The sequence below is a fragment of the Saccopteryx bilineata genome, chromosome 5 (assembly GCF_036850765.1).
Source record: "Saccopteryx bilineata isolate mSacBil1 chromosome 5, mSacBil1_pri_phased_curated, whole genome shotgun sequence".
Taxonomy (NCBI): Eukaryota; Metazoa; Chordata; class Mammalia; order Chiroptera; family Emballonuridae; genus Saccopteryx; species Saccopteryx bilineata.
Window position 1 is genome coordinate 85,817,208 of NC_089494.1, and position 12,307 is coordinate 85,829,514.

Here is a 12,307-nt window from a genome sequence, read left to right on the forward strand (position 1 = left end):
CTGACCCCATCGCACTCCACCCAGTCTGTGACCAGCAACAGCAGGACTCTTTCCCGAATCCCTGAGGTGTAAGACACTTGGCAGGAATAGCTGCCTCCATTAGTCCCATCATTCTTAATCTGTTTTGGGGACCTCCGGGTCAGAGCACAGGAAGGGACACTGGAGACAGCAATGGGAACAGCTGCCCGGCCTGAGCGCCTGCCTTCTGCTTACATAGCACACATTATACAATCTACACTGTGCATGCCGCTGCTAGGTGATGCCACCGCCTTCTGCTCTGTAGCTAAACAGGGAAGTCTCATGTAGGAAATGCTGGCATGGGGTTAGGAGGCTTTTTAAATTCAGGTCTTTACAGAGAAATGACAACAGGTTCATTTCTAGTTTCTTGTAAGGGATTTTTAAGCAGCCAACCTAAATGCGATAAATGCACTGATGACACTATCATTCAAAGCCACATTGCCGTTTTGCATGTCAAAAACGGAAAGCCCAAGCCAGCCCCTGAGTGAGTCATTGGTCTGCTCCAGGTGTGAGCGCTAAGCACAGCGTCAGAGTGTGCTCACCTGCCTCCGGCAGCCCTCGCCTGAGAAAGACTCCTTCCTCAGCATACTGGCAGCCCTCGCCCGAGAAAGACTCCTTCCTCAGCATACTGCTCCGTGTTCTCTCAGTGGCCTTTTCTTCCCTTTTGGAAGCTACTGCTGCTTGTTTCTGTACACCAGGCACTATTCAGCCAAGAAACTGGCGTCCTCACAGCCGTGATTCAATCTGCTCTCCCTATCTCTCCGCTGGGCTCTGTTGGGGCAGGTGCCTGCGGAGAGTGCTGGGCGGGCTGGAAAGGTGAGTGCTTCTGGCGGTCCTCGCTCCCAGTTAGAAGCCCCTGCTGCCAGAGCCAGAAGACCTCACAGCTCTTTGCAAATCAAAGAACCTTCTCCTTACAAAGGGAGCCCTGCAGTACATGTTTCCAAAGCCCCTTTGGAAAGTGTGTAGACATTTTCATGTCACTCAATAACCGTCTCTAATTGGTTTAGTCTATGTGTGATCCAGAACCCCTCTGGTCCACAAGCCACGGCAGTAGAATCAGCTGGCCAGGAGGTTAGGAATGTAGTGCCTGGAACCCCATTCAGAATCAACCAGGGGAAGCAAGGAGTACTGCCTCTCACAAGCACCCAGGTGACTCTTTGTACACTGAAGTGCCTTGCAGGCAGACAGAGCAGCATATCCTGAAGTACAGGCCCCTGACATCTCCTCTTGACACATTCACGAAGCTCCTTCCTTGTGGTCTCACCTAGGAGACCCCGTGGGCCAGGGTGACACGACTCACTAGGAATCATCTGCAGAAGCCTCTTCTGAAAACCTGATCTAATTCATTCTTTTCAGCTGGGGGCCCTTTCTGAAGACTGTTCTTTTCCTCACGTTGGCCACACACAGAATGCTTTTCATCTGTTGCCTCTCCTTGGGAGATTGGACTGAAATCAGATGTCAGGATGTGAGCATATGCCACACTAGGATTTGTGGCACAGGGCACCAGGATTTACTTGGATTTTCTTTTCTGAGGGACCCAGAATTGCCATGGTCCTTCAGATTCATATGTCACTTCTCTAAGGATCTATGGTGGAAATCCTTACAACTCTGGTAGAGTGCCCTTCACCTAAGGATGGCTTCTGCTGGAATAGTGTGGGGGAGATAGCTTATCTCTGGGCTTGTCGTTTCTTTCCTTCTGGCTCTCCTCCCTGTTGGCCCTGCTGGCCCTCCTTCCCCCTTCAGCCTAATAATGCCCTCCTGAGCGCTGGTCTGGTCAGGACACACTCGGAATCTCTGATCTTTTTCTGACTGCTGATTACTCATCCGAACTTATGTCATGTGGCGCGTGTTCTCAGAATTTTGCTAGCTAAATTAGTGATCTAATGTAAGGCATTTGGGAATGCTAATGGTTTTTTAAACCAACACAACCATTCTCTCGATAACATTTGCATCTCAGTAACAACCTTCAGTGAAGAGAATGATTAGGAAAGTGAAACCCTTAGCATGACCCCATCCAGGTTTGCCTGGGACTGACTTGCATCCTGGGAAATACTCCAGTCCCAGGCAAAAGATTGGTCACCGAAGCTTGACTGGGGAGCTGTTTGATAATGATGACAACAACAGCAGCTGCAATAGCAATAGTACAGTAATAGCTATTACTTATATGGCTCTGTGCTAGGTGCTGTTCTAACTTCTTTACATATATTATATTAACTCGGTTATTTCTCTCAGCAGTCCTATGACTATGTACGATCATTATCCTCGTTTTGTAGATGGGTGAACTGAGCTACAGACACACTTGCACACGTTCATGCAGGAGAACAGGCTTACTGGAATTCCTTAAGTTAGCCATGTGCCTGCCTGTTCTACCTTTATGTAAGGCCACGCTGTAAGAGATGGTCCTGGGATAAAATTGTCTTCAAAACCTGAGTATTTGGCCCTGGCCGGTTGGCTCAGCGGTAGAGCGTCAGCCCAGCATGTGGAAGTCCTGGGTTAAATTCTCGATCACGGCACACAGGAGAAGCGCCCATCTGCTTCTCCACTCCTCCCCCTCTCCTTCCTCTCTATCTCTCTCTTCCCCTCCCACAGCCAAGGCTGCATTGGAGCAAAGTTGGCCCTGGCACTGGGGATGGCTCTATGGCCTCCTCCTCAGGCACTAGAATGACTCCATCCACAACAGAGCGACGCCCCAGATGGGCCAAGCATCGCCCCCTGGTGGGCATGCTGGGTGGGTCCCAGTCAGGCACATGCGCGAGTCTGTCTGCCTCTCCACTTCTAACTTTGGAAAAATACAAAATAAAACAGAAAAAACCCTAAGTATTTTTTCTTATCCCTTGTGACTTTCCTCTTGATGAACTTATGAACTTTCACTTTTGTGGGAAAATTGGGAAATCATTTTAACAAACAAATACATTGAGGCACCTGCAGAAAATTTCTTTGCAGAAAAATTCAGTGTTTGCAGTCTGGGTTTCTCTGTTAGTTGAGCTTCCAATAAATATTGAACTTCGTCCCAGTGGGTGACTAAGACACTGGGCGAAGATATAAAACAGTACCACGTTACTGACCAGGGAGCTCTACAAGAGCTCCGTTATCTGTGTGTTAGTTTGCTGGCCTTCCATAACCAAACACCACAGATCGGATGCCTTATACAACAGAAATTTATTTTCGTACAGTTTTGGAGGATGAAAGTTCATGATCAAGGTGCTGACAGGTTTGGATTCTTGTGAGGACTCCCTTCCCTGGCTTGCAAAGGGCTTCCTTCTCGCTGTGTCCTTACATGACCTTTCCTCTCTGTCTGTATTCTGGGTGCCTCTTCCTTTTTCTTTTAAGGACATCAGTCCTATTGGATTAGGGCTCTACTCTTATGACCTCCTTTAACCTTTATTACCTCCTGTAATGCCTTATCCCCAAATGCAGTTGCACTATGCTTCAACATATGAATTTTGCGGGAACTCAACTTAATCCATAACACTCTGGAAGGCAGAACTTCCTACTTCAGGGCTTGGTTCCGTGACTGGTTTGCCTCATAGGGAAAAGATGATTCAAAAACTTCTTCAGCTGGCAGTTCTGTACAGTAACGTGATAAAATGGTTCCATTCAGTGGGGCATGTGGTATGGTTTAACTTGGGCTCACCTTGCTATGCTGAGGTTCCCAGAGCCATCACTCGGACTTTGGGTTGTTGCTGTTGAGTGTGTAGGTGTGTGTCTAACTGGCACTTACATCCATATAACATGAAATGATTGTAGCAGAGGAAAATTCTGTGGAGAGCAGAGCTATTCCACTGATAAATGGGTGGCTCTTCCACCATAAATTGCTCCTCCCAGTATTGGTGAGTTTGGACCTTGGACCCAGAAAGCAGCTGTCTGGCACAGCTGCTGCCCATCCTGGACACACACTGTCCAGGGCTTTCTACCCCTTTGATCCCTCCTATCTCACCTTTGCTGTCTTCTCTTCCCTCTCAGAATCCCTGACACCTGCTCTTTCCTAAGATTTATTTTAGGCTTTGATTTTTTTCTCTTATTCTTTTTCATTGAAGAGCTCCTCTATTTCACATCTTCAACCATCATCTTAATTGCAATAAATCTTAAATCTTTATCTCAGATTTATCTTCCAATCTCTAGTATCACAGCTCCAATTGCCTCCCAGGTGTTTCCACTTGTTATCATTTCAGTTCCAGTACCCCAAGTAAGCCTACGCCTTTATTCCATCTCCCAGAAGTAGATAATGACTAAACCCTGACAGCTTTCCTTGTACTGTGTATTATGCTAATTCTTTATCATTCTTTTTTTTTTTTTTTAAGTGAGAGGAGGGGAGGCAGAGAGACAGACTCCCACATGCGCCTGACCAGGATCTGCCTGGCATCCCAGTGCCCACTAGGGAGCGATGCTCAGCCCATCTGGGGTGTTTTTCTATTGCAACTGGAGCCATTCTAGCGCCTGAGGGGAAGGCCATAGAGTCATCCTCAGCACCTGGGCCAACTCGCTCTAATTGAGCCTTGGCTGCAGGCAGGGAGGAGAATAGAGAGAGAGGGGGAGATAAGCGAGAGGGGAAAGGGTAGAGAAGCAGATGGGTGCTTCCCCTGTGTGCCCTGACTGGGAATCAAACCTGGGACATCTACACATTGGGCCAATGCTCTACCACTGAGCCAACCAGCCAGGGATCTCATTCTTACTAATATGGACCCAATCAGACCCGGTTGTTTCATAACTGGATCACTCCCACAGCCCCATTTCTCACTTCCTGGGTTTCAATCTTTCTTCTTCTTTCCATTACATATTCTCCTGCTAGGACTGTCTTCAGATACCACTTTTATCAGGTCTCTCTCCTGCTTAATATTTGACTCTCTTTTGTCCTCCAGCTTAGACCTGAAGAACCCTTTGACCTCTACTACATTATAAATCTCCTTCAGTCATAGATACTCATCACTGAAAAGGACCTTAGATAGCCTAGTCCTGTATCTGTTTGTTGATCGATATCTCACACAGGCTGTCACTCAGGAAGAGTTTTAATAGCTTTAGTGACAGGCAACTTCCGGAAGCACATACCCTTTCCACACAATTTAGTTGCTAGAAAACTCTTTCTCGATTATAGGTAAAATCAGAAAAATCAGTCTCAGTAATAATTCTCCATTAGCTTTAATTTTGCCCTGTTTTCATCTGCTAGCCTTTAAATATTGTTCATGGTCACCACATGTTATTGTCCCCAAATGATTCGTAACCAGTTTTGTCAAATGGCCCTCACCAATCCCTTACTCTCCTGTTTGTCTCTGGAGGCCCAGCTGGTCCACACTGCCGCTCCTACCCTGGGGCACCTGGAGCTGAGCCTCATGCTGACATGGTTAATGGTAACACTATAGAGAACTACAATCACAACCCCTTTACATTTTTTTTTTGAGAGAGAGAGAGAGAGAGAGCGACAGTAAAGGAGAGGGATAAGAAGCATCAACTCATAGTTGCAGCACCTTAGTTGTTCATTGATTGCTTTCTCATTTGTCCTTGACCAGGGGGCTCCAGCTCAGCCAGTGACCCCTTGCTCAGGCTGGCAACCTTCTGCTTCGAACCAGTGATCTTTGGGTTCAAGCCAGCAACCACGGGATCATGTTAATGATCCCACGCTTAGGCCAGCAACCCTGTTCTCAACTTGGAGCTCAAGCCAGTGACTGCAGGGTCTCAAACCTGGGACCTCAGCATCCCAGGTTGACACTCTATCTACTGTGCCACCGCTGGTCAGTCCCTTTTAATTATTATTTGCAATATATATATATATTTTATATATAATATAATATAATAATATATATATATATATTTTGTGAGACACAGAGACAGACAGTGAGAGAGAGATGAGAAGCAACTTGTAGTTGCAGCACTTTAGTTGTTCATTGATTGCTTTCTCCTATGTGCCTTGACTGGGGGACTCCAGTGACCTTTGGGCTCACACCAGCAACCATGGGGTCATGTCTATGATCCCATGCTCAAGCCAGTGACCCCACTCTCAAGGTGGTGAGCCCGCACTCAATCCCAATAGCCCATGCTTGAGCTGGTGACCTTGGTTTTTCGAAAGTGGGTCCTCAGCATCCCAGGTTGCCGCTCTATCCACTGTGCCACCGCCTGATCAGGCCTATTTACACTACTTTTAGGTCATGGCTCTCATAACTGTACTTGGGTAGCTTTTATCCTCCCAGAAATAACTGTATTTATCTAGATTAAATTTCATCATGTTCAATCTGGCCATTATTTCAACCAGAAGAATTCTTTATGGATTTTTTTATCTGTTATCTAATGTATGAACTTTCTCTCCAAATGTCATGTCAAGTGTAAATTTGATCATCAATGCTATTTTTCTTTAACCAAGTTTCTGATGATGACATTTGGGGCAGGACACATTTTGGAACCAGCAACGCAATACTAGAAACCCTCTTACTGCCTGGTATTTGACACATTACCAATCATCTTATGATTGTTCGGGCACTTGTGAATCCGTCTAACTATTCCACAGTTTGTATTTTTTCATCTTGTGAATAACTCTGTTAAATGGCTACATGAATTCCACATAATGTTTCTTGTAGTCATAGGGAAAAAAAAGAGCATCAATCCACTTACTGTCCAGCATTCATGCCATGCTTTTTAAAAATGATTCTTTCTGTGTCAAAGCTCTTTATTTTTCACCTTTTTCCTTCTACTTTTAGTACTCTTTTATGCCAGAACACTTCTACCTGCTCCAAGAAGCCAGCACTCATCTTGTCTCCATTGATTCCAGGCATTCGTATTTGCTACGTAACACAAGTTAGCCCCTAATCTTAAGGAGCCTGGTGTATTACTTGGGTATCCAGGATGAAGCACACAGTTGAGAAGTATTTACTGGATATGTGAAGGTTAGTCTTCACCTTGATCTGACCATAACCATAAGTTTCTTGAGGGGAGCTGCCAGTCTAACAATCACTCCCTTTTTTATTGAGGTAAAATCACATAACATAAAATGAACCACTTTAAAGTGAACAGTTAGGTGCTTAACAATTTTTTTTTAAACTCCCACACAATGCATGGCACAAAACTGGACATACAGAAATGCTCAAATAGGCATTTGCTAATAATAACCTGATGTAATAATGCATCAGTTTCCTCTGTAAGCATGCTGTGACTAATGGCTAATTACTCAGATGTTTTGAGATGGATTTATAAACATAACCAGTGTCTTATTTTTAGAAACTCTAAGTTGTGGACTAAAGAAAACTTTGTTCTGAAAATATGATATTAGACTCTCTTGTGCTGTTATTTAAGAGACAATTCTTCTGCATGAGCAAGAAGCACTTGGAAAGTAGATTTCTGTTTAATACTTCCAAGGAAATATATCAAACGAACCAAACCAGGCCAGGGGTTATTTGGAAAAAGACTGCTCCAGCTGCCTTCTTCATCCATTTTGACTGCCCAAAAGAAAAGCACCACAGCTATGGGGACAATAATGAAATTCATTTGCACATCTCTCTCCTAAGATCCTTTATAATATTGCCACCATTAGAAGCAAAAGCATTTGGCAAAGTTACTTTATCCTCGAGTTAAATTATTAATACTACGTAACTCTGTCTTGTCTTCTTTAATACTTTATAGTTGACAAAGGATTTCCACCCAGGGATTCAGGGTTAGGTGCTAGGCAGTGTTGCACCCACCTTACAGAAGAAGAAATTGGAGCGCAGGTAGGATAAATACCTTGCCTGAAGCCCACCAGTTAATAAATGCTGACTCTGAGAGACCTAAAGTCCAGCCTGTGCCCCCCAAGTTTCAGATGCCCCAGACACTCCCAGCACTCAGAGTTGCCCCAAGTCAGAAGAAGTTAGTGGTCACCAATCTGGCCTTTTATTCTAGAATTCTGTTTTGGAAAAGTAGTTTAGCTGACACTTTCCACTCCCTGAGCACTAACGCCTTTCCACCTAAGTTCCCGCCGTTTCTCTCGGCTGGCACCACTTTCCACCTAAATCCTACTCAAATTCACAGGCTTCTTTTGGGAGAGAATTTTTTTAAAATTGATTTGAGAGAGAGAAGCATTGATCCGTTCCATCAAACATTCATTGGTTGACTCTTGCATGTGCCCTGCCTGGGGATAGAACTCACAACCTTGGTGTACTGGGATGACGCTCTTAACTGACCAAGCTATCCGGCCAGGGCCTGGAAAGATTCCTGAGGTTTTAGAAGGCCCCCATGTCATACTGTATGGCTTGAAGTCAGCACTTTGTGCTTCACATCTCACATGTGTAGAGTAAGGACTCAGAACAATATCTGTTTATAGCCTGACCAGGCCGTGGCACAGGTGATGAGTGTCAGACTGGGATGTGGAGGACCCAGGTTCGAGACCCCGAGGTCGCCAGCTTGAGTGCGGGCTCATCTGGTTTGAGCAAAGCTCACCAGCTTGGACCCAAGGTCGCTGGCTCGAGCAAGGGGTTACTCGGTCTGCTGAGGCCCGCAGTCAAGGCACATATGAGAAAGCAATCAATGAACAACTAAGGAGCTGCAAGGAAAAACTGATGATTGATGCTTCTCATCTCTCTCCGTTCCTGTCTGTCTGTCCCTATCTATCCCTCTCTCTGACAAAAAAAAAAAAAAAAATCTGTTTATAGATGTCACAATAACCGGAAAGAACCATTCCTCCTAGAAAAAAACTGGACTCCTTTGCTTATTAATATGCTTTTTGCACTGCCGACCATGTCGATAAATTAGGAATCCTTACTTGGGCACATTTGATTAGGTTGGAACAATTTTTTGTTGTTGTTGGACCTATTTCAGAACTAACAAGAATATTGTTTAGGGGTATGACAGGTTATTTGATACAAAAATTGATATAATTGTCACGCAACACTATCTAAGAAGCAAAGCTTTTTTACTTGAAGAAATAAATTGAGTGAAATAAAAGATTTTTTTCCCCGTATTTGCTTCTTAAATCTTTATGTTTGTATAATATCTTTTTTATTTCACCAAGAACTGTTCTAACAGGGAGAATTTCACCATTGTCCAGGCCCATCGATGTTTTTGGTGGCGGGCCTACTGGTAAGCGCCCGGGGTCAGTGAGAAGAGGGTTACAGGTGGAAGGGGCTCAGCAGGTTGTGGGGCTGCAGTTGGTTCCTGTGGTTGGCTGGCCCCCAGGCAAGGTGCCGTGGGATGGGCAGTCCCTCACCTGCCGGGGAGCAGAGTGCAGGCTGAGGGACCCACGGTGACCCCATAGAAGGTAGTGGATGATGCTTTGCATGGAGGCTTCCATACTTTGTATTTGTTCAAGGAAAGTCCTGAGCCATCTCCATTTATTTCCGGGGGGCCCTTGGACCTGAGCCCCTGGTCCTAGGTCCCCTGCACGACCCCCTCTAAGCTCAGGCCCCGTGTTACTCATCCTTTCTTTCTACCTTCAAAACTCAGGTAACCATCTGGCGCCCTCTGGCCCCCTCCCTGAAGCTCTCCCCTTTGATTCTCAAGGGCACTTCCTTCTCTCAGCCAAACCCACTACTTTGAAATAAGCATTTTGGCTTTCCAGGCCGTTGTTTCTCATGTACGGTTTTTTGTTTTGTCTTCTCATCTATTTTGGAGGTCATACTAAGCACAGGCTCCGTTCTCTCGCTGCACTCGGCCTGTGGCTGCCAGTCCCCACCCCCCGGGCCCTGGGGATGCTGCTGACTGAGGGCCAGGCTCCAACAGGAAGGGCAGAAAAAGAAAAGAAAAACAGTTACTTTTTTGCAACAGTATATGCTAGGTTGTTTGTTTTTTTTATAAATAAATTTTTATTTTAATGGGGTGACATCAATAAATCAGGGTACATATATTCAAAGAAAACATGTCCAGGTTATCTTGTCATTCAATTCTGTTGCATACCCATCACCCAAAGTCAGATTGTCCTCCGTCACCTTCTATCTGGTTTTCTTTGTGCCCCTCCCCCACTTCCCCTCCCTCCTTCCCTCCCCCCACCCCCCGCAACCACCACACTCTTGTCCATGTCTCTTAGTCTCGTTTTTATGTCCCACCAATGTATGGAATCCTGCAGTTATTGTTTTTTTCTGATTTACTTATTTCACTCCGTATAATGTTATCAAGATCCCACCATTTTGTTGTAAGTGATCTGATGTCATCATTTCTTATATGCTAGGTTTTTTTTTCTTGTTCTTTTTTTTCAATTTTCCACAAACAATTTTTTCTTAGGAATAATCTGGGAAAGTTTTATGTTACTTTATAGACCGAGAAATAAGTCTAAGGAGAGCGTGAAGATCTCAAAGCCGAGCTGAGAAAGATCTAAGTGTCTCGGCTGCCTGTCCAGTTCTCCTGTCACAGAAAACATTGCCAGCTCTAATCTGACTCCTTCTATGGTTTTTACCACAGTGTTGGACCTCTGCGGCTGTGTTTACAGCTGTGTTACTGTCTCTTCTCCCAGATCCTCCAAATGCAGAAAGAAACCCAGCTTGTTCTTTATTCTGTGTGGGGAGAGGAAGAGTGATAGTTCAACGCTGCTCATGCTTCAGAGTTCTTTTTAAAAATCTTTTTATCTCACCGACATTCTGACATCCAGATAAAAGCTCTGAAACGACAGGAAAGGTCTTACATACAGAAATCCAACCCAAAGTAAAAGTAAAAGTGGATGAGTTTCTAAGTGCCAATCAGTGATACCCTGTGCCCATCCATCTGCAAGGGAGCAGATTCCACTCCTGCCTAACCCACCTCTTCACTCTGGCATAACACCATCCAGGAAGGACATAGGTGAGAAGTAGAAACTCTGATTGGGGAAGGTTTTATATAACCAGTCAGAGGCTAGTTATTTGGGTCCAAGATATCAAAATGCTCTATCTTAGAATCTTTCTTAAAAGAAGATGCAAATGTATAGCAATGAAAAAAAGAAATGAACAGTAAGTGCTTTGAATAGTCTGCCAATATCTTTTGGAGAGGCTAAGGTACCTTCTGTCTGTCTGTGTCTGCTGACAAAGTTGACAAGATTGTCCAGGAGCCGTGTTAGTGCATTTGTGTTCTTTGAGAGAGAACCTCGGACAAGACTTTGAGTCTCCTTATTATTAATTCACATTTGCTAGGAACGAGCTAAGATTTCTATAATCAAAGGCAGTGTGTTTATTCCCATTTCTCGTACAAAAAGGCTGTCTTCAGATATTTGAATAACTGTCGTGTATGTCTAGTTTGTCTGCAGGAACTCAGGGTATAGGAATAGAACCCATGGATAGAAGTGTCAGGGAAGCAGGTTTTTAGAAAACATGAAAATAAAATTTCAGAACTTTCTGAAAATTGAAAGGGTAAGTTCCCCAGCCTTCTGAATGGTCCTGCAGAGACCGGGAGCCCACTTAGCATTATTATTTACATGAAATTCAAAGTTTAAACTGGCAGATGAACTAGATCCTTTCTCTGAAATCCTCCAACCGTCAAGTGAAATGTTTGTCAATTGAAAGTCAGACTTTGGAAAAAAAGACCATTACATCAGTTAGCCATTTAGCAGTCATCACATATGGCACCATGACATAGATTCTATTGTTTTCTGCAAATTCTGCAAGTCCCCATATATCCATTGCCTATGGAAAAGGGGACCATGTCTGGTCCCAGGCGTAGCATTCCCCAGACTACAGAGGCAGAGATAATGAATTATTAGTTCCTTAGAAGACCTTCAAGTTTTTATTCTGACTTCTGACTTGGTACCATTTCAAACTATCCTGTTTATTTTCTCCATAGTATGCAAAAGTACATAGAAAGTTGAAACAAACTCAGAAGGGTTTCTTTCCTTTTGGGGGCCCTGGCATCTCAGATCCCTTCTCTTTCCTCTCCAGGCTTTTACTAACTTTTTGGTAGTTGGGAAATAATTTATCAACTGAAAAAAGCTAATGTAGCGCCCCTCCCAGAGGTCTTCACATTTCACAGAAAGTTCCAGATGATCAAGGCAAAATAAAGCAAAACTCTAACACTAATGATAGAACTTGATACTGGCAGGAAGAGACTTTTTGTTGGGGGAGAAGGGGTTGGAAGAAAAAAGACCCTTCCTGGTATATTGGTCATTATCTAACCTAGCCACTGACAAGGCTTGCTCTGATAGGAATTTATTGAAATGTATTCATTCTGGTGGTTTCTAAACAGGAAGCTATGCATGTGGAATGGAATTCATTCACTGCTGAAATTCGGCTGAATATTAATTTATGCCTTCTCCGTGACTACACGTGCCGTCCAACAAGACCTCCAGTCCGTACAAAAAAACCTTTATTCAGTGAGACATAGAGAGATGCCAAATGCACTCTCATGAAATGACCCCCATAAATCAACTAAAGCATCT

At 44.3% G+C, this 12,307-nt stretch overlaps 1 protein-coding gene across 4 annotated transcripts in view; it reads left to right on the forward strand.

Annotated features, from left to right (window-relative positions):
• CACNB4 (calcium voltage-gated channel auxiliary subunit beta 4) overlaps positions 1–12,307 on the forward strand; it is a 287,143-nt gene that overhangs the window by 166,334 nt on the left and 108,502 nt on the right. The window lies entirely within an intron of this gene.